We start from the raw sequence: 22,381 nt of genomic DNA on the forward strand, positions 1-22,381 counted from the left end.
AAGCTCCACTCTGCACTCTGAAGCTCCACTCTGAAGCTCCACTCTGAAGCTCCACTCTGAAGCTCCACTCTGAAGCTCCACTCTGAAGCTCCACTCTGCACTCTGAAGCTCCACTCTGAAGCTCCACTCTGCACTCTGAAGCTCCACTCTGAAGCTCCACTCTGAAGCTCCACTCTGAAGCTCCACTCTGAAGCTCCACTCTGCACTCTGAAGCTCCACTCTGAAGCTCCACTCGGAAGCTCCACTCTGCACTCTGAAGCTCCACTCGGAAGCTCCACTCTGCACTCTGAAGCTCCACTCTGAAGCTCCACTCTGCACTCTGAAGCTCCACTCTGAAGCTCCACTCTGCACTCTGAAGCTCCACTCTGAAGCTCCACTCTGAAGCTCCACTCTGCACTCTGAAGCTCCACTCTGAAGCTCCGCTCTGAAGCTCCGCTCTGAAGCTCCACTCTGAAGCTCCACTCTGAAGCTCCACTCTGCACTCTCAAGCTCCACTCTGAAGCTCCACTCTGCACTCTGAAGCTCCACTCTGAAGCTCCACTCTGAAGCTCCGCTCTGAAGCTCCACTCTGAAGCTCCGCTCTGAAGCTCCACTCTGAAGCTCCGCTCTGAAGCTCCACTCTGAAGCTCCGCTCTGAAGCTCCACTCTGAAGCTCCACTCTGAAGCTCCACTATGAAGCTCCACTCTGAAGCTCCTCTCTGCACTCTGAAGCTCCACTCTGAAGCTCCACTCTGCACTCTGAAGCTCCACTCTGAATCTGCACTCTAAATCTGCACTCTGAATCTGCACTCTGAAGCTCCACTCTGAAGCTCCACTCTGAAGCTCCACTCTGAAGCTCCACTCTGAAGCTCCACTCTGCACTCTGAAGCTCCACTCTGAAGCTCCACTCTGCACTCTGAAGCTCCACTCTGAAGCTCCACTCTGAAGCTCCACTCTGCACTCTGAAGCTCCACTCTGAAGCTCCACTCTGAAGCTCCACTCTGCACTCTGAAGCTCCACTCTGCACTCTGAAGCTCCACTCTGAAGCTGCACTCTGAAGCTCCACTCTGCACTCTGAAGCTCCACTCTGAAGCTCCACTCTGCACTCTGAAGCTCCACTCTGAAGCTGCACTCTGAAGCTCCACTCTGCACTCTGAAGCTCCACTCTGAAGCTCCACTCTGAAGCTCCACTCTGCACTCTGAAGCTCCACTCTGCACTCTGAAGCTCCACTCTGAAGCTGCACTCTGAAGCTCCACTCTGAAGCTCCACTCTGAAGCTCCACTCTGAAGCTCCACTCTGAAGCTGCACTCTGAAGCTCCACTCTGAAGCTCCACTCTGAAGCTCCACTCTGCACTCTGAAGCTCCACTCTGAAGCTCCACTCTGCACTCTGAAGCTCCACTCTGAAGCTCCACTCTGCACTCTGAAGCTCCACTCTGAATCTGCACTCTGAAGCTCCACTCTGAAGCTCCACTCTGAAGCTCCACTCTGAAGCTCCACTCTGAAGCTCCACTCTGCACTCTGAAGCTCCACTCTGAAGCTCCACTCTGAAGCTCCACTCTGAAGCTCCACTCTGAAGCTCCACTCTGCACTCTGAAGCTCCGCTCTGAAGCTCCACTCTGAAGCTCCACTCTGAAGCTCCACTCTGCACTCTGAAGCTCCACTCTGAAGCTCCACTCTGCACTCTGAAGCTCCACTCTGCACTCTGAAGCTCCACTCTGAAGCTCCACTCTGAAGCTCCACTCTGCACTCTGAAGCTCCACTCTGAAGCTCCACTCTGCACTCTGAAGCTCCACTCTGAAGCTCCACTCTGCACTCTGAAGCTCCACTCTGAATCTGCACTCTGAAGCTCCACTCTGCACTCTGAAGCTCCACTCTGAAGCTCCACTCTGCACTCTGAAGCTCCACTCTGAAGCTCCACTCTGCACTCTGAAGCTCCACTCTGAAGCTCCACTCTGCACTCTGAAGCTCCACTCTGAAGCTCCACTCTGCACTCTGAAGCTCCACTCCGCACTCTGAAGCTCCACTCTGAAGCTCCACTCTGAAGCTCCACTCTGAAGCTCCACTCTACACTCTGAAGCTCCACTCTGAAGCTCCACTCTGAAGCTCCACTCTGAAGCTCCACTCTGAAGCTCTACTCTGCACTCTGAAGCTCCACTCTGAAGCTCTACTCTGAAGCTCCACTCTGCACTCTGAAGCTCCACTCTGAAGCTCCACTCTGCACTCTGAAGCTCCACTCTGAAGCTCCACTCTGAAGCTCCACTCTGCACTCTGAAGCTGCACTCTGAAGCTCCACTCTGAAGCTCCACTCTGAAGCTCCACTCTGAAGCTCCACTCTGCACTCTGAAGCTCCACTCTGAAGCTCCACTCTGGCGCTCCACTCTGAAGCTCCACTCTGAAGCACCACTCTGCACTCGGTATAATCTTCATGCCTCCTACTTTCCCTGCAGCCAACCATCTCCTCGGATGACGGGCTGCCGGCGATACCTCCCTGCAGCTTGGTTTGACCTTCATGCCCTTTCCCGGCGGGTGCCCTCAATCCCGGACCAGATTCGGGGGCGTTCCCGAGAAGAGGCTTTCGGCTGACGTAGCCAAAAGCCAAAGAATCTCGGGAACGCCCCCGTGTCTGGTCCGGCATTGACGGACAGGCCCCTCGTCCAATGGCTAGGCTCCATTTCTGGAGCCAGCCAATGAATGACGAGGGCCGACCCAAACCCACACTACAGTACTCATTAGTTTTTGCCTGCGCAAAAAAGATGCGCAGAGCGCATCTTTTTGGCGAGGCAAAACCTAAAGTAGTGCTTTGTATCTGTGTTTCAGCTAAGCTTTATTTAAAAGATCATGACCCATGGTATCAAAAGCTGATGAAAGGTCCAGTAGGAGAGAGCCATCACTCCATTTCAGTCTACCACGTTCTTGAGGTCATTCCAAATTACAATTAATGCTGATTCAGTGTCTCTACCAGAACAGGCACCTGTTTGTTGGTCAGAGAGAGCTTATTTTCTCAAGAAAATCTTATATCTCTATGAATGCTATTTATTTCAATTAGTTTGGCCATAAATTACCCATTCAATATTGGTATGTATTTTTTCAGGGCCTTGACATATATAGCTCTTGCTTCTTCAGAGCCTGTTGTATAAAGTCCTTTTTTAGTTTGATGGGGAATTCTCCCAATGACAGTGGTTCGTTGATTACTGCTTGTGCAGGTATGGTTGCATAGGTAGATTCATGAATATTATTGAATAAAAAAAATGAATGTTATTGAATATGCTTGGGAGTGTCAAAGTCCCAGAGATACTGACGTGAAATAGAATACCGCCCACCACCCATACCTTGCTGCAGCAGTCACAAGTGGGACACAAGGCAAACTTACTCGAGGCAAGAGGGAAGGGGTTAGAAAGGGAACACTGGGGAGTAGATCATGTGAAGAGGCATGGCTTCTATTAGTTAATGGTCCTCTGTTGCTGAAATGGACCATGTACTTTTGATCTTTAAATGGATACAAAAGATTATCCTACCTGAATTGCTGTCCCAAGATTGTTGACAGTGGAGAAGCAACTTTAAATTCACCCAGTCTGAAATTGCGGAAGGTGTTTTTAGGGAATTTGTTGACCGCATCTATTGGCCTGCAAAAGAACCAAATAAAAGTTTATTAGACCTGGCATCGTTGGCGTCGGTTTCCCCTGTATTTTTGCCTTTGACTCCTGTGTTTTTGCTGTGTGTTGGACTTCGTTTTGCTGTCTAGATGCTTTGGGCACTTTGCCACTGCTGTTCAGTGCCAAAGTGCAAGTGCTTCCTTTGTCAATTGTTATTATGGATTGATGTTTCTATGATTGTTTTTTTTTGTTTACTATTAAGTCCCTAGAACAGTGCACTGTGTGTGCAATGGGCCTGTAAACAAAATGCTGCTAGTAGGCTTGCAGCACTGATTGTGACACCTACGCAAGCAGCTTTGCAACAAGGTCTCAGGCCTGCCTTTGCGCTGCCTGTGTGCAGTCTAACACTGCCATGTCAACCTAGCAAGTGCACCCACTTGCCAGGCCCTAACCTTCCTTTTTCTAACATGTGAGTCACCCCTAAGGTAGGATGAAGGTACCCCTGTGGGCAGGGTGCAGTGTATGTGAAAGGTAGGACATGCCCTGATGTGTGTGTCATGTCCTGATAGTGAAATACCACAACTTTCGTTGTTCATTATTGTAAGACTATCTGTCCCAATAGGATAGAATGGAGAGTTTGCTTATAACATCTTATAAGCATAACTGCCCATGGTAACAAGATGGGAAAATAAAGTTTGACATGCCTGAACTCAGAATGTTAAGATGCATCATTTAGTAAGGGTGATTTTTCCATTGTGGGTTTGAAAATACCACTTTTAGAAAGTTAGTATTTCCGTGCCTAACCATTCAGTGTGCCTCTGCTAGGTTGTGTATGAACAGTCTGGCTTTTGAGTAACAGGGGCGGGGGATGTGCGTTCTGTTCAGACAGCCACTTGGGGGGAGGGTGTTAGGTGTGTTCTGCCTTTCCAGGGTGAGTCAGGGCTGAGCAGAATAGACCTGGGCTGCACTCAGAGTAGGGGGAGGAGATTTCTTTCACACCTGAATGGGCTTGCTCTGCCAAAGACAATGTTGTCTCCACCTCATGCCAGGAAGCTGCACCAGTGAGGACAGAACTGGTGTTGGCTGGGCACAGACACTGTCTGCCTCCAGAAAACACATTATTTTGTATTATAAAAAGAGGGGCCCAGACCCCAGACTTTTAGGTCACTTCTGAGAATCTAGAGGAACCTTTTCCAAGGAGAAGAGCTGAAGAAACTGAGGAGGATTACTGCCCCTGTGCTGTTTGCTGTTTGGGGTTGGCCTGCAGTGGCTACTTTCTGCCAGGGAAAGGGAAAAGGACTTTGCTGTTTGCTGTGTCCCCTGCTTGAGGAAGATCGCCATGGGCTTGAAAAAGAGCTTACCTCCTGTTCTAAAGTCTCAGGAATGCAAAGACGTCACCCCAGCTCCCCCGAACTTCATTGATGGGAGTTCTGACCTGCCAACAGGGGCCTGTAGATGTTCTGGGCCTCTGGAGGGAACTAGAAAAGCAACACAATAATGAGAAGTGTGATGCTTCCATACTTGTTTCTGAATCATCACTGAAAAAACTGACGCAGCACCTGCCAACAGCTCGAGAAATCGTCGCACACCGCATCGAGTGCACCAGTTTCCGAAGCCCGAGATCACTGCACTGATTCCTACGTAAGGCCTACTGTGCGGCTGCAAGAATCCACGCAATATCCGGATCATCGCATCATGGCACCAGGTCTGTCACATGGTTGGGGACGCAGTAAGAAACCGACGCATCACTTCCCTACGCAGTAAGAAAACAACACATCCCCTCCTTTCCAATAAGAAACCAACGCATCACCTCCCCTGTGCAGCAGTAAGGAACTGACGCATCACCTCCACCCGGAGCATGGAACCGATGCATCACCTTCCATGAGTGTAAGGAACTGACGCATCACCTTCCCTGCAACCCTTTTTGTTTGGGTGCGCAACGCATCCAAGGTACTTTGTGTGAAAAATGTTGCATTTGCAATTTGCTTTGAACTGAACTATTTCTACCATTTGAAAGTCATATTTTTATTACTGTATAGTGGCGTTTTGTTGTTTTGGTCTTGTTTGGCTTAGATAAAGATTACTTATTTTTAGGTCTCGTCCTATTCCATTCCGTAAAGGAATGAATAGGACAAGACTATTGGGGCGAAACTAAGAGCTAAACTAAGCTCTCAAAAATGCGGATTTCCAGAAGTGCATGTGTCCCGTGCATGCGCTTATATCCGCCTGCCTGCCTGCCTCGCATCACCACATCAAAGCCAGCCATCTGTTGCTTCCCCTGATGCTTCCCCAGCCTTCGCTCGGCCTCAGGCATTTCTCCTCCCCTAATTATTCACTGCCCACAGCCGGCAGTACTTTCACTTTCACGGCCGCCAGGCCGTGTCTCGCATTTCTCCTCCCCCCTCCCAGTGCATTAAACTTGTTTTGCTTTCCTTTTCACCCATTTTTGCTGGTCGCCGCTTATAATTTTGGTGACAGCCTCGCTCGTAAGTTTTCCTTATAGAATTCCTCTTTTACTATGTTTTTTGTGTGTCTTGAAACTTCACTGTCAAACATGATCCCATCTCTGTACCTATATTTTTTTTAATCTGTTTTCTAGTTTTGACCTTCACTCTCGATTCCTTGAGGATAGCCTGCACATTGGTTGAGGGTCCAGGTATACTGTCACGGGATCACACATCATAAACAGTGTTTTTTCCCAAAATACAGACAACGAGCACAACATGTGAGCGTTATTGCATTTCTCGCCTCATCCGACAATCAAGGTGCACGTTCTAGTTCTCATAGACTTGGCACGTATGTGTCTGACTGCATCCGGTACGTGTCTGACTGCATCCAGTACAGAACGCGTTCCCGGTAGTGTGTGGACTAAAGAGCATACTCGCTGAAGGTAAAAATATAATAGATTTCTGATCTGGCACTTCATAGACTTGTGTGCTCTTTGTAATCTCCTCTGTCGCTTATCTTTCTTCCTCCTCATTCTCTCGCTCTTTCGTTCCCTCCCCATTTACTTCTCCCCCTTGAGCCCCCTCTCTGTCTCCTCCGCGGGGCCTCTCTTTTCTTTCTCTCTAACCCCTCTATCTTCCTTCTATTTCTCAACCCCCCCCCTGTTATTTTCCTTGTTTAGAGCTCCGTGTTGTCGCTGGCATGTGCCACAGGTGCCAGTGCTCATTGGTTGTTCATTGTACAGCCGGCCCAAGTTCTTGGTGCTAGTGCAAGAGCGCAAAGTTAGTGTTGTGTGATACTAGTCATGAGACTCGACTGTCATGCTGATGGCTATAGGGATCAGTGGTGGAGCTGTGTATTGTCGACTCCACTGCCTCTTGGTGTGACGGTGTCTGCACGTACCTTCATGCAGTGAGCATCGCAACGTGCGTGCACGCCTGGGGCGCACTGGACATGTCCTCACGCACCTTCATGCAAACTACACAATGAAAACACAGTACTTTGCTTCGAGCACAAGTTGCCTACATTGCTATTTGCACCATCTCAGTCCCTCAGCCTTCTAAAGTTGATATATTGAAAACACCACACTTTTAACTAAAACATTGAGATCTTTGTATCGATTTAATCCACAATTAAAAGCTCTCCAATCGTTGGGTACATCAAACGCTCCCTTTACTTCTTAGGCACAGGTTGGGTCACATAGCTTAACAAGCATTTTTTGTGCCTTCGCCTCTGACTGTACTCGTTTTTCGTGCCTTCTGCTCCCCTGATTGCACTCGTTTTTTTCTTACCTTCTGCTCCCCTGATTGCAGTTGTTTTTCTTGCCTTCTGCTCCCCTGATTGCCCTTGTTTTCTTGCCTTCTGCTTCCCTGATTGTACTAGTTTTTTCTTGCCTTCGGCTGCCCCACTCCATCCATCCATCCATCCCCCCACTCCATCCATCCATCCCCCACTCCATCCATCCATCCCCCCACTCCATCCATCCATCCATCCCCCCACTCCATCCATCCACCCCCCCACTCCATCCATCCATCCATCCCCCCACTCCATCCATCCACCCCCACTCCATCCATCCATCCCACTCCATCCATCCATCCCACTCCATCCATCCATCCACCCCACTCCATCCATCCATCCATCCATCCCCCCTCCATCCATCCACCCCCCACTCCATCCATCCATCCCAACTGTATCCATCCATCCCACTCCATCCATCCATCCACCCCACTCCATCCATCCATCCATCCATCCACCCCACTCCATCCATCCATCCATCCCCCCACTCCATCCATCCATCCATCCCCCCACTCCATCCATCCATCTCACTCCATCCATCCCCCTACTCCATCCATCCATCTCACTCCATCCATCCATCCCCCCACTCCATCCATCCATTTTTCCACTCCATCCATCCATCCGCCCCACTCCATCCATCCATCCCCCCACTCCACCCATCCATCCCACTCCATCTATCCATCCCCCCACTCCATCCATCCCCCCCACTGCTTCCATCCATCCCCCCACTCCATCCATCCATCCCCCCACTCCATCCATCCATCCCACACTCCATCCATCCATCCCGCACTCCATCCATCCATCCATCCATGCCCCACACTCCATCCCTCCCCTGCCCCACACTCCATCCCTCCTCACCCCACACTCCATCCCTCCCCCGCCCCACACTCCATCCCTCCCCCACCCCACACTCCATCCCTCGACCACACTCCATCCCTCGCCTACACTCCATCCCTCGCCCACACTCCATCCCTCGCCCACACTCCATCCCTCGCCCTATTGCCCTGCCTCTATCTCTCACCCTGCCTCTATCTATCGCCCTCCCTCAATCTATCTTTCGCCCTCCCTCTATCTATCTATCGCACTCACTATCCATCGCATCACCACAGCATCACTCAGGGGCACCACAACATCACTATGCACTACCACGCCAATACTGAACGCCACAGCATCACTCGTTCTAAACTGGTGTGTCCTTTTGAAGTGTTTTCACTGTATTACTGTGTGTGTTTACAAATGCTATATACACTGCCTCTGAGATAAGCCTGTCTGCTTATGCCAAGCTACCAAGGAGGTAAGCAGGGGTTATTTTAGAAGTGTATCCCCCTTAACCTAACTAGGAAGAAGGGTTCCAGCTTGGACAAAAGAAGGTACCTGCCTCTGCCAACTCGAGACTCCCATTTCTAACAAAGTTAAACCCAGAATTTGACTATACATACAACAGACAGTGGTTATTCAACAATATAACACACAATTATGCCCTTCTTAAAGTAGTGCAAAATCTGGTACTTTCAAGCTGAATCTGATCCTGGGTTATCCATTATTTACTCCCTTAGATTCATGGGGTTAGGATTCTCAGGAGGTAAGTATTTTGAACCTTATATCAGACAACAGTGGCAAACTTGAAAATGTGTTATTTTAAAAAGTCTCTTTAACAGTTTTTGTGTTCTTGTATAAGAAGTTATCAAACTGTTTTATTTTTTAGTTGACTCCACTGGACCAACGTTTCCACTGCTGAAAATACACTATCAAAATGTTGGGACATTCCTATCCAAACATGCTTTCGCTCAAGTCTTGTCTGCCCCTAAGACTAAATCAACAGTCTCACAATGTATTGGGATATTTTCCCAAGCACCCTTTTCTGTGTCAAACTCAATCTTGACCTCCATGCTAAATTGCGACCTGCTTCATTATTATGCATGAGGTTGATCTATTTGTGACCCACTAGGAATCACTAATGAAACTCAAAAGTTTTTATACATTAGGAATACTGATTTCCTAATTGTGATTCGGAGAGAATCGCAATTAGGAAATCAGAATTCCTAATGTTAGTACAATCTCGCCTTTGGCCTCTAGATCCTTTGATTGTTTTGATGAGCTGTTCTGCAAAAAAGTTGCATTGTTCTTGAGTGTGATTGATGTCATTGTATGCAAAAACAGTTGATGGACAGAATGTCACCCTAGTACAGAGATCTGGGCCTAAATCCTAGTTTTTTTGCCCACTTCACCACCACAGTTCAGACATGGCTATATTCAAATCAGCCTTGACCCTGTGCCTCATGGGAACAGTCCAGCCCGAACTGCCAAGCCATGTCTTCCCTGGACCGGAATCAAGCATCCTAGGACCGGTTTCTGGCTATCAGCCGTCTTCAGCCAGGATAGAGGAGCAGAATGGCAGCCATGAGGGTGTTTTGTTTGAAATTGCTAATGAGATTACACTACTTCTGTGTTTAGTTAATACAAATATAAGCATGGAGGCCCAAAGTTTTTCTTAGGATCCTACCAGCTGTCCTAAAAAATGACATGGTTGCAGAATACTTAGGCTGCAAAATCTTGATCCCACCTCATTCTTCTTCCTTCCACACCTCCTTACTATTTATCTCACGCTTTCAAATTCTTACCAATTCCTGCATTCTCCTTTTACCACTATTTTCATATCTTTCTCTTCTTCACAGTTTCCCTTCTTTTCTGCATTTACACCTTCTTCTCTGGGTAAAATTCTGATGATAAAATCAAGTCCCTGTCCAAAACATGTGTGTTAATGCTTACCACCTGCAGCCAGGTGTTTAGGTATGTGTTTCATTTAGGGCAGTTAAGTGACTGAAATCCTTTCTTTTAACCAATAATAAGGCCATTCAGATTTAATTTCTCAACAAAACCGTGTTCCTTGAGTTCCTCATTGCCTCTTCTTCTTTTTAATCTTTATTTGGTCTGTCTTGCTTACTTTATACTTTCTGCGGGTGCTTTTATATATAGACATATGACACACAGCTCTTGTTTAAAATCTGGGATCCCAGGTCAACTAACCATTAAATTGACAAATAATCACCTAGCAGCATCTCATTGGACCCCAGAGAAAAGACTTGGAATGGCCCAGCAGCAAATATGCCTGCAAAGCTCCAAAGCCACTGTATCACTGCAATATGCCTCACCCTCCATCTGACCACAATCAATTACACGGAACAAGCATAAAAACACTGCAGTGAAGCAACCAGAATGAGCTCACATGAGAAGAGGAAGCAACAGGCCAAAGGAGAGAAGAACATGGTTCAGAAGTCTGAAAGCCACACAACCATGCGGCAGCCTCAAGCAAGGAACACCTGGCTTAGTGATAGCCTAGGATTAAAGAAGAATGCCATGAACCACCCATAAGTTAAAGTTAAAAGAAAACCAGCAAGAAAAGTCAATGCCAAAAAGGCTAAAAGTAGGCAAAGGAACCCGTGTTGTCCACAAATCAACAGTCAAGACTACCAAGTCAAGTACGACTACTCAACTAAAAGTATGCTTTTAAATCTTCTCTGCATTAAAACATGACCATCAACAATAGCAAAGTACCTAGCAATAAAATACCATCATTCAACAACCGCAACATACCGGATATCTATGGCAAGAAGGCTGTTATGCAGAGCATCTGTGAAAATTGGGTAATGTCATTGCTAACCTGTTCCAGGGTTACACCTATAATAACTGATAAAACCCCACTGAAAGGGAAATAGCTCTCATCATTTTAAACATATAAACACTAATAAACATTTGCACAGCCACAATCTAAAATGTCATTGAAAGAAAGGAAAGTGAAAGAGAATGAAGGTGCTAACACAATAGAATTGTGTTATACATGGTAACAGCAAGAACAACTGGTCTAAGATTATTCTGCTTGAGTTTTATTGTTTAGGGATGTCACTAAACTATTGCTTCTTATTCCTTTTGTTTCCTCTAGTTTTGTGTGCTTTGATTAAAGGTGCAGGGTTTAGAAGCATATTTATGTATGATTTAATTATGTTACACGCTATAGAGAATCTGGGAATATTAAAATCACATTTGATCCTTTGGCAGTGTTTAATTTGTTCACTGATTGGTGAAATGACTGGCTCATAATAACCTTGGCAAATGTATACTATCACATTGACACACAGACTGGGTAAAACCTGTTGATACATCAGCCTCCCTTTCTAACAAGTAATTATTGATAGCACATCACCTGCCAAACACTTTTCACAACATTCAATGCAAGACATAGTGACAGGTATCCATGAAAAAGAGTGCTGCCACCATGCAAGTGGGATTGTGGTGGAAATATGACACAAGACTTTCCACATATCAACAAAATTCCTAGCTATAAGGTGTCTCATTGTTATGCATGATATCTTCAAGTAATCCTGGCTTTTCATCCAACTGCACTTTTCTGCTGGGGTTTTTGAGCCTATAGTTATAATGTTAACAGCAACATTTTTAGTCCCAGAATACAAGTGATATATGTTAAACCCAGATCTGTTGACTGGGTGTGAGTGTTTGATTGGTTCAGATGCTCCGTCCATCACCACCCCCTTTTGTACCAATATATGTTAAAAGGCCAGGACTGACTTAAAGTGGGAAATTTGCCATGGGGACACTTGGGAGATGTGAAAGTCCACAAAACAGCAGCATCACCATAATGTAGTCAGGCAATGAGTGCACAAAGGCAGCAGAGAATATGAGTAAAAACTTCAAGTTTCAGGTGCCTTAGGCTATAAATTAATGTGATGTAGGTTTCAGGTTGTGATTTCGATTGGTAGAGTTGACTACCCCCACAATACATAACATTCAGTAAGGAGTAGGTGAATAGCCCTCTACTATGTCCATTAATTTGTTTATTAAGGAACATGAATATAGCACCCATACATTTGTTATCCATTATTGGTCCTGGAAACCAGACAGAGTGAGTGATGAGAGGTATGAGACATGAGAGTATGTAATGAGATGAGAGTGTGAGTGAGAGTAAAATAAACAGACTTTATGGGGCAGATTCACAGAACTAATCTGAGACAAAATCCTAAACTTACTACTTTTGGTTTTCACAGAAGGCAGTTACGATTATTGGTATTCACAGAATGCACTTACGACTCCTAACTTTGGGCCGTATTTTCCGCACCAGGCCCGTACTCTCTGCACCCGGAGCGTACTCTCTGCACCCGGACTGTACTCTCTGCACCCGGACCGTACTCTCTGCACCCGGACCGTACTCTCCGGCAGGGGCGTACTCTCCGGCTTGAGCCGTAATCTCCGACTGGGGCCGGATAAAGTGTAATCAATGGGCTGGATTGCAATTTTTACAAAAAGAAACATTAGGAATGTGTGATAAATGGTAGAGAAGGTCATAAAAGCAGTTTGGGCAGAGAAAAGGCTATGGCCAGACACTACAACATAACCCAGAAAAGCTTTCTCCTTTGCATCATGGTACATGCAGTGCATAATTTGTGCTCCCCTCAGTGTTGAACGCACAGAATGAGTGTATGGGCACTGCCTGAGTGAATGGATGAGTGAATGGATGAGTGCATGAGTAGTTACTGAGTGTAAGGTTTGGTGCAAGGGTAATGTCAGGGTCATTTGATGAGTGCAAGTATGGGTGTATTGGTAGTGCCTGAGTGAATGGATGAGTACATGGGTACTGCCTAAGTGAATGCTAGAGTGCAAGAGTAGTGCCTGTCTGATTCCATGAGTGCATGGGTAGTACCTCAGTGATCGGATGAGTGTATGATTAATGCCTGAATGGAAGAATGGGTGCAAGGTTAAAGCATGATTGGGGGGCGCTAGAGGGCGCATGAGCTAATGGCCGCACTTCTGTGAGGCTCTGGCTGCCTGGCCAGTAATATCCTGCAATCATCCGCTTGACCTGGGGGTAGAGGCCTGAGACTCGCACCGAGTGTGGGACTACCCATCCTGCTGTGCCCACCCGAGTTTGGGGACGATTCGTGGTCCGCCTCCCGAGTTACGGGGCTTGGAGTGACCGCCGGGAGGAGGCATCGCGAAGGGCTGCTGCGGTGCGCGGATCGCTGACCTACGCGAGGCCGCGGCTCCACACGAGGCAGCTGGGCCTCGGAATCACCATCTACGGCCTGAAAGGCGGGAGCCCGGCGGACAACACTTCAGAGGCGTACTGCGGTGAGTCTGGACACCTGGTGCATCACCGCGGAGTAAGGCGGACAGACACGCAGCACCTGTGCTTAGCTGGTGCCCTTGGTATCATCGGCGCGGCCCGCCTGGGAGCGCTGACGGACTCTGTGGTGCTCCCGCCCCCGCTGCACACGCACCCGCTGGCTTCCCTGGACCTCCAGAGGGACGCGTCTGGACACCGATGCGGCGATTGTGAAGTCGGCGTGCCGGATTTGGTGCCTGAGGTACGGGCGCTACGGGAGTGGATGGGGACTCACCTCGCCATGCTGACCGCCGCCTCCTAAATACTCCTGCCCCTGAACATTGATTGTGCACAACCGAGCCCCACCTGCAGGGACGCGTGCACTAACAGCGCCCTGGACATCACGATTTCGGCGCGGGGAGGTGCAGGGGGGCCCCCTGTGATCTGCTGACCCGTGCCCCGACCAACTCAGACTTCGGTGTACCTGCCACGTGGAGGGCTGTCGGCTCGGGAGCCTTGGCCTGCGGGAGGGCCCATACTCTGCTGCTCGCCAGGGGTCAGCCCGCTGGGAATCGACTAATTGGGCGCCATGGGCAAAAACGACGCCAAACAGCCCAAGCTATCCTTCGAACCCCCCGCCGCCAGGAAACCGCTGCGGGGCACCGCGGGGCCCAGTGGAGCCCCAGGACCGTCGAGCGCTGAGACGTCCCCTGCCCCGGTGGCTCCGGAGCTGAGGCTGCTCATCGACGAGATGCGACAGGGCTTCGCGACAATCGTAGACAAGGTGGACCGCTTGTCTTCCAGGATGGACGGAGTTGCGCAGAAGATTGAGGTCCACGAGGAGCGCCTCACGGAGGCGGAACGGCGTATCTCCACTGCTGAAGACACCTCCAACACCCACGAAACGCGGCTGACCCGTATGGACAATATCCTTAGGGTGATCGCAGCTAAGAACGAGGAGTTGGAGGCGAGGAGCAGACGCAATAACATCCGCGTCACGGGGGTTCCGGAATCCACCAACACCGGTCGAATGGAGGACTATGTGGAACGCATACTACTCACTGCGGTGGGCAAGGAGGCCTTCTCTAATCAATTCATTGTTGAACGGGCGCACCGCTCTCTGGGCCCAGTGCCTAAGCCGGGGGCGCAGCCGCGTCCCATTATCGCTCGGCTGCTTAACTACCGCGACAGGGACGTAGCGCTTAGGGCAGCTCGCACGAGCCGGAATCTTGCCTGCGATGGAGTACAGTTCTCCCTCTACCCAGATTTCACGCCCATGGTACAGGAGCAGCGGAGAAAGTTTCTAGATGTGAAAAAGAAACTGAGGGACATGCAGGTGGACTATGCTCTTCTGTACCCAGCACGCCTCAGGGTGACCCATCAGGGCAAACAGTACTTCTTTACGAACCCGCAGCAAGCTGAGGACTACGTGAAAAGGATCCGCACCGCCAGGAGGGACAGGCGCAACGGTGAGGAGGATGAGGCAGGCGGCAATCAAGCGGAGCAGGATGAATAATGATGGGGAGTTGATCTGCGGCTGGCCGTCGACTCCTTGTTGACCTACTGCTGCCTGTTTAGGAGCTTGTACGCCCTGGAGGCTAAGACCACCCTGCGGAGTCACTGATGAGGGCTACCTCACATCCTTGGTGTGCTGCTGAGCGATTGTTGGCTCCTGAGCGTTTGGCCCGCTGCTGGCGTGATGCTGGACTCGAACAGAGGTATGGCGCAGCGGAAAGACAAGTGGGAGATGGGAGGTAGGCATGGGGCGGACTATTCTACACTGCACACTGCTTGTCGTGAGGGGCATTGGAGGGAAGGGGCCCTCACGAACGCTTGATCGCTGGCCCACTAGCGAACTGTGGAGACTCGCATTGGAACGTTTGCCCTACTCCCAATAGATCGGCCGCGCCTGCCAGCGGTGCCACGAATAGACATTTGGGAGATGTATAGACTTTTTGCTGTGGGATGGCTGTGTTGCACGATGTGCGCTATTGATGAGATCAGAAATCTGCGCAAGTTGTGGGGGTGCAGAAGGGAGAGGGGATACAGTTGGGACCGTGGCTGGCCCCCCTGCTCTCATTATTGACCAAGCTTGGGGACAAGCGAGTAGGTGTTACAATGGTGCGGTGTCTCGGCTTCGGCCCACAGGAGTTCTATATGCCAGGCACCACCCCCTCTTCTCTGTCTTCCCCGTATGTCATGCGTGGGATTGGAGGGGAGTGTAGGGGTGTATGGGTGCGTACCTCTTGTGCCCCCAGGAGGGAATGCCCCACATGATCTGGATACGGTTCTTGAGATTGGGGACTGGGGTGGGGGGTGGGAATCTGTTACTGGCAAGTTTGGGTTGCTTCAGTGGGGGGGGGGTGGGATGGCACTAAGGGAGTTGAGTTGCTGGGCGTGGAGGGGAGGGGGGAGGTTGTTTGTTGGGTTGGGGGTTGTGGAAAGTGGCAGAATTGTTGAGGTTGTACTGCATGGCGGTAGGGCTAACACGGGGGATGCGGGGGGTGAAAGCATGGATGATCAAGTGCGAAGTCGATCCCTGCATATGTTGAGACTGGTACTGCATACGCTTCTGCAAAGAGCTGTGGCGCTGGCATCTTGCATGCTTTTAGATTGTGATAATACTGACGGGTGATAATGCATTAGCTACTATATCCATGTTATCCTGGAATGTACGAGGGCTTAATAACCCCCGGAAATGTAGGAATGTAACCGCATATTTGGATAGGCATCAGGTACAGATAGCGATGCTCCAGGAAACACATTTGAGCCCGAGTTGTGCTCCCCGCTTCGCAAGCAGGTGGGCAGCCGTGAGAGAATTTTCTTCCTATTCCACCTATTCGAGGGGGGTCGCTATCCTTATAAATAAACGGTTGATGTTCCAAAAGATGGGAGTTCGGGTGGATGGTGAGGGGAGGTATGTGATTCTGTGGGGACGGCTGGGTACCGATGTGATAATGCTTGTGAACTGTTACGCACCTAACATCGACACACCGGGGTTTTTCTTAACCCTCTGGGGTCACATGCTAGAGGTCGAGGCCACACACATAGTCTGGGGGGGGGATTTCAATCTCTCACTGCACCCGGGGATGGACAGGTCGGACGGGAGTGGACAATATAACACGAAAGCCAGGGATGCTTTACAGGGAATACTCACGGAGGCGGGTCTACTAGACAGCTGGAGGCACTTACACCCGGGCACTAGAGAGGGTACACACTTTACCACATATGCACGCTCCTGGGCAAGGATCGACTACTGTCTTATCTCTCGAGGCCTAGCTGGAGGTCTCGTCCAGGTGAAACACCTGCCTCGCACATACTCGGACCACTGCCCTGTGCTGGCCGTTATTGGGATGCCTGGCTATGCGAGGATGCGCCCTCCGTGGAGGCTCTTCCCATCGGCCCTGCTTGATCCTGTCTTTAAGCAGGAACTCGGCGAGGAGATTGAGGCCTTTTTCCCTAGGAACAAGGGGTCTGTAGACAGGGTCGAAACGATCTGGGAGGCCTTTAAGGTCACAGTGAGGGGCGTCACGATATCCAAGAGCTGTGGAATTCTGCGGGAGATTGTGCGTACCCTGACTACCCTTGAAACTGAACTTAAGGCACTAGAGGCGGAGATGGTCCGCGGCCCCTGCCCTGACCTGGAGAAGGCATTTAGAACCAAACTGTCGACCTACGAGGACGAAGCAGCCAGAGAAGCGAAGTTTCGGGGCAAATACTGGACAGCCAGACGGTATTGCGAGGGGGATAGGCCGGGGAAAGTCCTGGCAGCCCTTACCAGACATCAACGATTTGCCACGCATATTTTGGAAATCTCTGATGGAGAGGGCGGGAATCACAGAGACACTGAAGGGATACAGGATACCTTCCTTCGGCATTATCAGCGTTTATACACTACCCAACAGACTGGGGAGGTGGACTTGGGCTCCTTCCTGGATGATATAGCACTCTGTTGGCTAAGCGACAGTGATCGAGCATTCTTAGGATGTCCCTTCGAGCTGGATGAAGTGCGTGAGGCGATCATGTCGCTCAGTAATGGTAAAGCTGCTGGGCTTGACGGCCTACCGGCTGAATTTTATAAGTGCTATATAGACATCATGGCACCAGTACTGAAGGAGGTATTCGAAGAGTCATTAGAGGAAGGGATACTACCGGGCTCCATGAGGGAGGTGGCGATCACCTCGTTACTGAAACCGGGGAAGGATCCAGTGGATACCGATTCTTATAGGCCCCTATCACTTTTAAACTGCGATGCGAAGATATTGGCGAAAGTGCTTGCGACTCGGCTGTCCCTCCTCATGAACACTTTGGTGCTGCCTGATCAGTCGGGATTTATCCCGGGGAGGGCTACTTCCCATAACCTCCGTACGCTATTCTCCCTTGTGCCCACCATATCGCCCGAGCTCCCTGTTGCGGCAGTGTTTCTGGACGCCACCAAGGCTTTCGATTCGGTGGAGTGGGGGTATCTTTTGGCTATATTGAGCAGGATGGGCTTCCCCCGGATATTCATAGCCTGGGTGACGCTACTGTACACTTCTCCAGTTGCCAGAGTCATCGTTAATGGCGTGCTATCGGCACAGATGCCGATCACGAGGGGAACTAGGCAGGGATGCCCCCTGTCGCCTCTGCTTTTCGCCCTGTCCATCGAACCACTGGCCTGCAGAATCAGGCAATTACATAAGGCTAGCGCCTTTAATTGCAATCAACGACAGATTGGCATATCCCTCTACGCGGACGATGTCACCTTGTATGTACGGCACCCGCAGCTCCATCTCAATACACTGCTGAGAGAATTTGTCTTATTTGGTGGCATCTCTGGTGTGCACATCAATTGGAAAAAATCGCAATTCTTTCCCCTCACGGCTTCAGTGACCCGCTTTCAGCTGGACTATCCCTTGGAGTGGTGCGATTCTGACCTAAAGTACTTGGGCATTGGAGTATCCCTCAACAAAGAAGACACGATTCGTATGAACTATGGGGTGGCCATCTCACAATTGACCGACAATGTGACTCGCTGGATGGCCCTGCCACTATCGATGGCAGGCAGAGCCTCCCTGATCAAAATGGTTGTCCTCCCGCGGTTTCTATACCTCTTCCAGAATATACCTTACTACCCGGGGGCCTACTTCTTTAAAAGACTTCGATCCGAACTGCTGCGACTGTTTTGGGGTGGCAAGCAATCGCGCCTCAGTTGGAAGCTCCTCACACAGCCGTACAGCAGGGGGGGTTTCGACGTGCCTGACCTGGAGGTGTATTACCTCAGCGCTCAGGCTCAACATGCCTACTATTGGGTGAACCCCGCTCCCTTCATGCCACAGGTCGCCGCGGAGGACTGGGTTGTACACCCGCTGCCGCTCAGGGGCATGCTGATGGGATTGGCGGGAGATATCGAAACGCCGGCTACCACTGTCACCTGCACTATAGATACATGGCGGAGGGTGACGAAACTGCTGGACGCGCCTATGCTCTACTCGCCGGCCATGCCCCTTGCATACCACCCGAAGTTGTCGCTCTTGACGGAACGCGGATTCCGGGCCATGTGCACCCGCTTACATGTTAATGTCTGGGGCGATCTCTTCCAGGATGGTCAGTTTCGCACCAAGGACCAGTTATTTCAGGGCACCCAGCCAACGCCGATGGAAGTGTTCTATTATATCCGGCTTCGCCAGGGTATGAGGGACATACTCCCGAGCTTCCCGGAGGAACCGGGCACTGTTCTGCCTCTGCACGTAATGCTGGTGTCAGACGGCAGACACTTGGTATCGAAACTATACGCTTCCATTCGGGAGCAGCGTCTACCTGTTCAAGCTAGGGCGCGAGCTGCCTGGGACTCTGAACTCCCTACTGCCCTCACTGATGAGCAATGGACATATTGCTGCTCGGTCACTGCCAGAATCTCCCCCAGCTGTCGATTGAAAATTATTCATTATAAGTTCGTGCAGAGATACTATTATACTCCAGTTCGCAAGCTGCGTTTTCGACTATCAGAGGATGATAGATGTGCGAGATGCCGGGCGGAGGGTGCGGATTTCCTCCACTTGGCCTGGGAGTGCGGGGCGGTTCAGACATACTGGGAACAGGTACACGCCGCGCTCCAGGTAATGATAGCTGGCCCTCTCCCCATGGACCCAGTGGTAATGCTGTTGGGCTACACCAGGGGTGTGCCCAAGACCGACCGCCGATATGTGGATGTCGCTTTGCTACTCGCTAAGAGGAGGATTGCCTGCAGATGGGGGAGGGGAAGGGCGCCGAAATTTAAGGAGTGGTTAGACGACCTCAAGTACTGCCAGGATCAGCATGGCGTTTATGCAGAGCTGATGCCGGCTCGTAGCAAACCCTGTGACTTCTGGTCCCCCTTACAGGTGTACTGGCTATCTCAGACGAACCACAGTGACCCCTCTGGAGACGACGGGTCAGAGCCGGGCCCATGAGCGGGAGCTGCAGCCTTACACCACACTCACTGCCCTACTCTTCACACGTAGAAATGTGCACGAGATGCCCAGCCCGGGGAGGGATGGGGTGAATACAGTTGGGGCGACACTGGGAAATCCGGAGGGAACAAGATACACACAGCATTGTTCACATGGATGGCCTTTCCTCATCTCCTACTGATTCGGCGCGTGGGTCAATAGAAGTGGCTGGGCGCACACACCCTGTGGATGCCGGCCGTTGTGGACGGCTGCTGTACTTTGGAGGGTAGGTCCCTACTCTGGGGTGCACCCTGTTCGAGATACTCTCCCACTGACTGCCATCACCCTATGGGACGACGTAACCCGCACTCACTGCACGTGCCGTACAGTCTTAAACAGGGTGGGGCTGGAGGGTTGCTAACTAGTGCCTACACATGCTCGGCTAGGGCTGCCGGGATCACAGCACATGCTATATACCAGGTTGCCTTTATGGTAGGGAATGATCTAATATCCTCGATGCTCCCGCCTCTGATTGGGCAGAGGAGGGACCCTTGTGTGATGAGACCCCTCAGGTTAAAATGAAATATGCGATATATGCACTGTGCCAGCCATTGAGTGTATGAGCTATTTACATTGAAAGTACCATGATCAGTACTGTATTGTGTTATAAATGCTTTGACTTTCATGCCTCTATGTTGAATGCCACTAATAAATAAAAAAGGTTTAAAAAAAAAAAAGGTTAAAGCATGATTCATTGGGTGAGTGCATGGTTAGCGCCTCAGTGAATGGTTGAGTGGAAGAATAATGACCGAGTGATTGCATAAGTAAATGGGCAGCACCTGGGTGATTGCATAAGTGCAGGTGTACTGTCTGAGTGATTGGATGAGTGCATAGGTAGTCCCTGAGTGACTTTATTAGTGCATGGCTAATGTCTGGTTGCTTAGATGAGTACATGAGTAGTGCCTGAGTAAAAGGATGACTGCAACAGAAATGCCTGGATCATTGGATGAGTGCATGAGTAGTGTATCACTGAATGAATGAGTGCAGAAGTAGTATGATAGGTGAATGAATGAGTAGTGCCTGAGTGCTTGCATGGGTATAGCATTGGTGATTGCATAAGTGCAGGGGTGGTGTCTCAGTGAACGCATGAGTGCATGGGTTCTGCCTCTGTGAAATGAAAAATACAAGGATAATGCCTGCGCTATCCTATTAGTGCCAATGTTGTACTACAGAGATTAGATGACAGCATGGATAGTGTTTGTGTGAAAGGATCCCTACTTGGCTGATGACATCAGCAACATAATGAAAGTTTTTAAATAGTGTAAAGGATCAGCATTATTTTTAATACAAATAAATAACATAACAGTGTTGACTGAACAGTCAACACTGAGGGGAGCACAAATGATGCACTGCATGTACCATGATGCAAAGGAGAACATTTTTCTGGGTTATGATGTAGTATCTGCCCGTAACCTTTTCCCTGCCCAGACTGTTTTTCATGACCTTCTCTGCCATTTATCACACATTCCTAATGTTCCTTGTTGTACAAATTGTAATCCGGCCCAATGATTACACTTTATCTTGCCCCTGCCGGAGTTTCGGCTCGAGCCGGAGAGTACGGCCCTAGCCGGAGACTACGGTCAGGGTGCGGAGAGTACAGTCCAGATGCAGAGAGTACAGTCCTGGTGCGGAAATTCCGGCCCGAGTGCGGACGTAAAGTTAGGAGTCGTAAGTGCCTTCTATCAATACCAAAAGTTGTAAGTTTAGGATTTTGTCTCAGATTAGTTCTGTGAATCGGCCCCTATATGCTTAAAACAATCTAACATATGTCCATTGGACTCGCTGCCAATGAGATGACACAACATGCTCTGCATCTACTTCTCCTGTAAATTAAATGTGTCCTTTATAACAACCACTGTAAAAAACATGTTTTGTAAACACTGGAAAAACAAAGTTGTTGTCTATTTTGGGGGTTTTGCAGCTAAAAAATCGGTGATAAGCACTGATTTCAAAAGATTTGGAAAACACTGAGGGTCTGATTTACAAAGGTAAACTTAGACCTGAAGTCTACCTTTAGACCTGAAGTATAACTTAGACCAAAAGTCTAACTTTACTACTATTTAATATTCATGAAGTTAAGTTACTACTAGTGTAAGAAGCTTCCCTCTTTTTGCTTGGTTGACCCCACTTTTTGCCAAACTGCTGATGTATTCTGATTGAGTGTACCCTGGGTTCCAGCCAAACAGGTACTCAGGGCCTATGTTCTTTCCCTAAACTGCATTAAGACAAAACCCAATTGGCACTCTTTGGCCACATGTCAGTCCCTTGTAAATGGTACCGCAGGTAGCAAGGGCACTGTAGCCAGGGAAGGCCTCTAAAGGCTGCAGCACTTATTGTGCCACCCTTAGAGGCCCTGTACCTTTACACACACACTGCCATTGCCGGCTGCGTGGTTTGGTGCAGAACAAAGTGAAGAATCTACATGGCTCACATCCCTGTGTGCCATGCCTACATCCCACTGCCCTGGTATAGGTCAGCCAC

Source organism: Lissotriton vulgaris, chromosome 4_1 (genome assembly GCF_964263255.1).
Source record: "Lissotriton vulgaris chromosome 4_1, aLisVul1.2, whole genome shotgun sequence".
NCBI classification, from domain to species: domain Eukaryota; kingdom Metazoa; phylum Chordata; class Amphibia; order Caudata; family Salamandridae; genus Lissotriton; species Lissotriton vulgaris.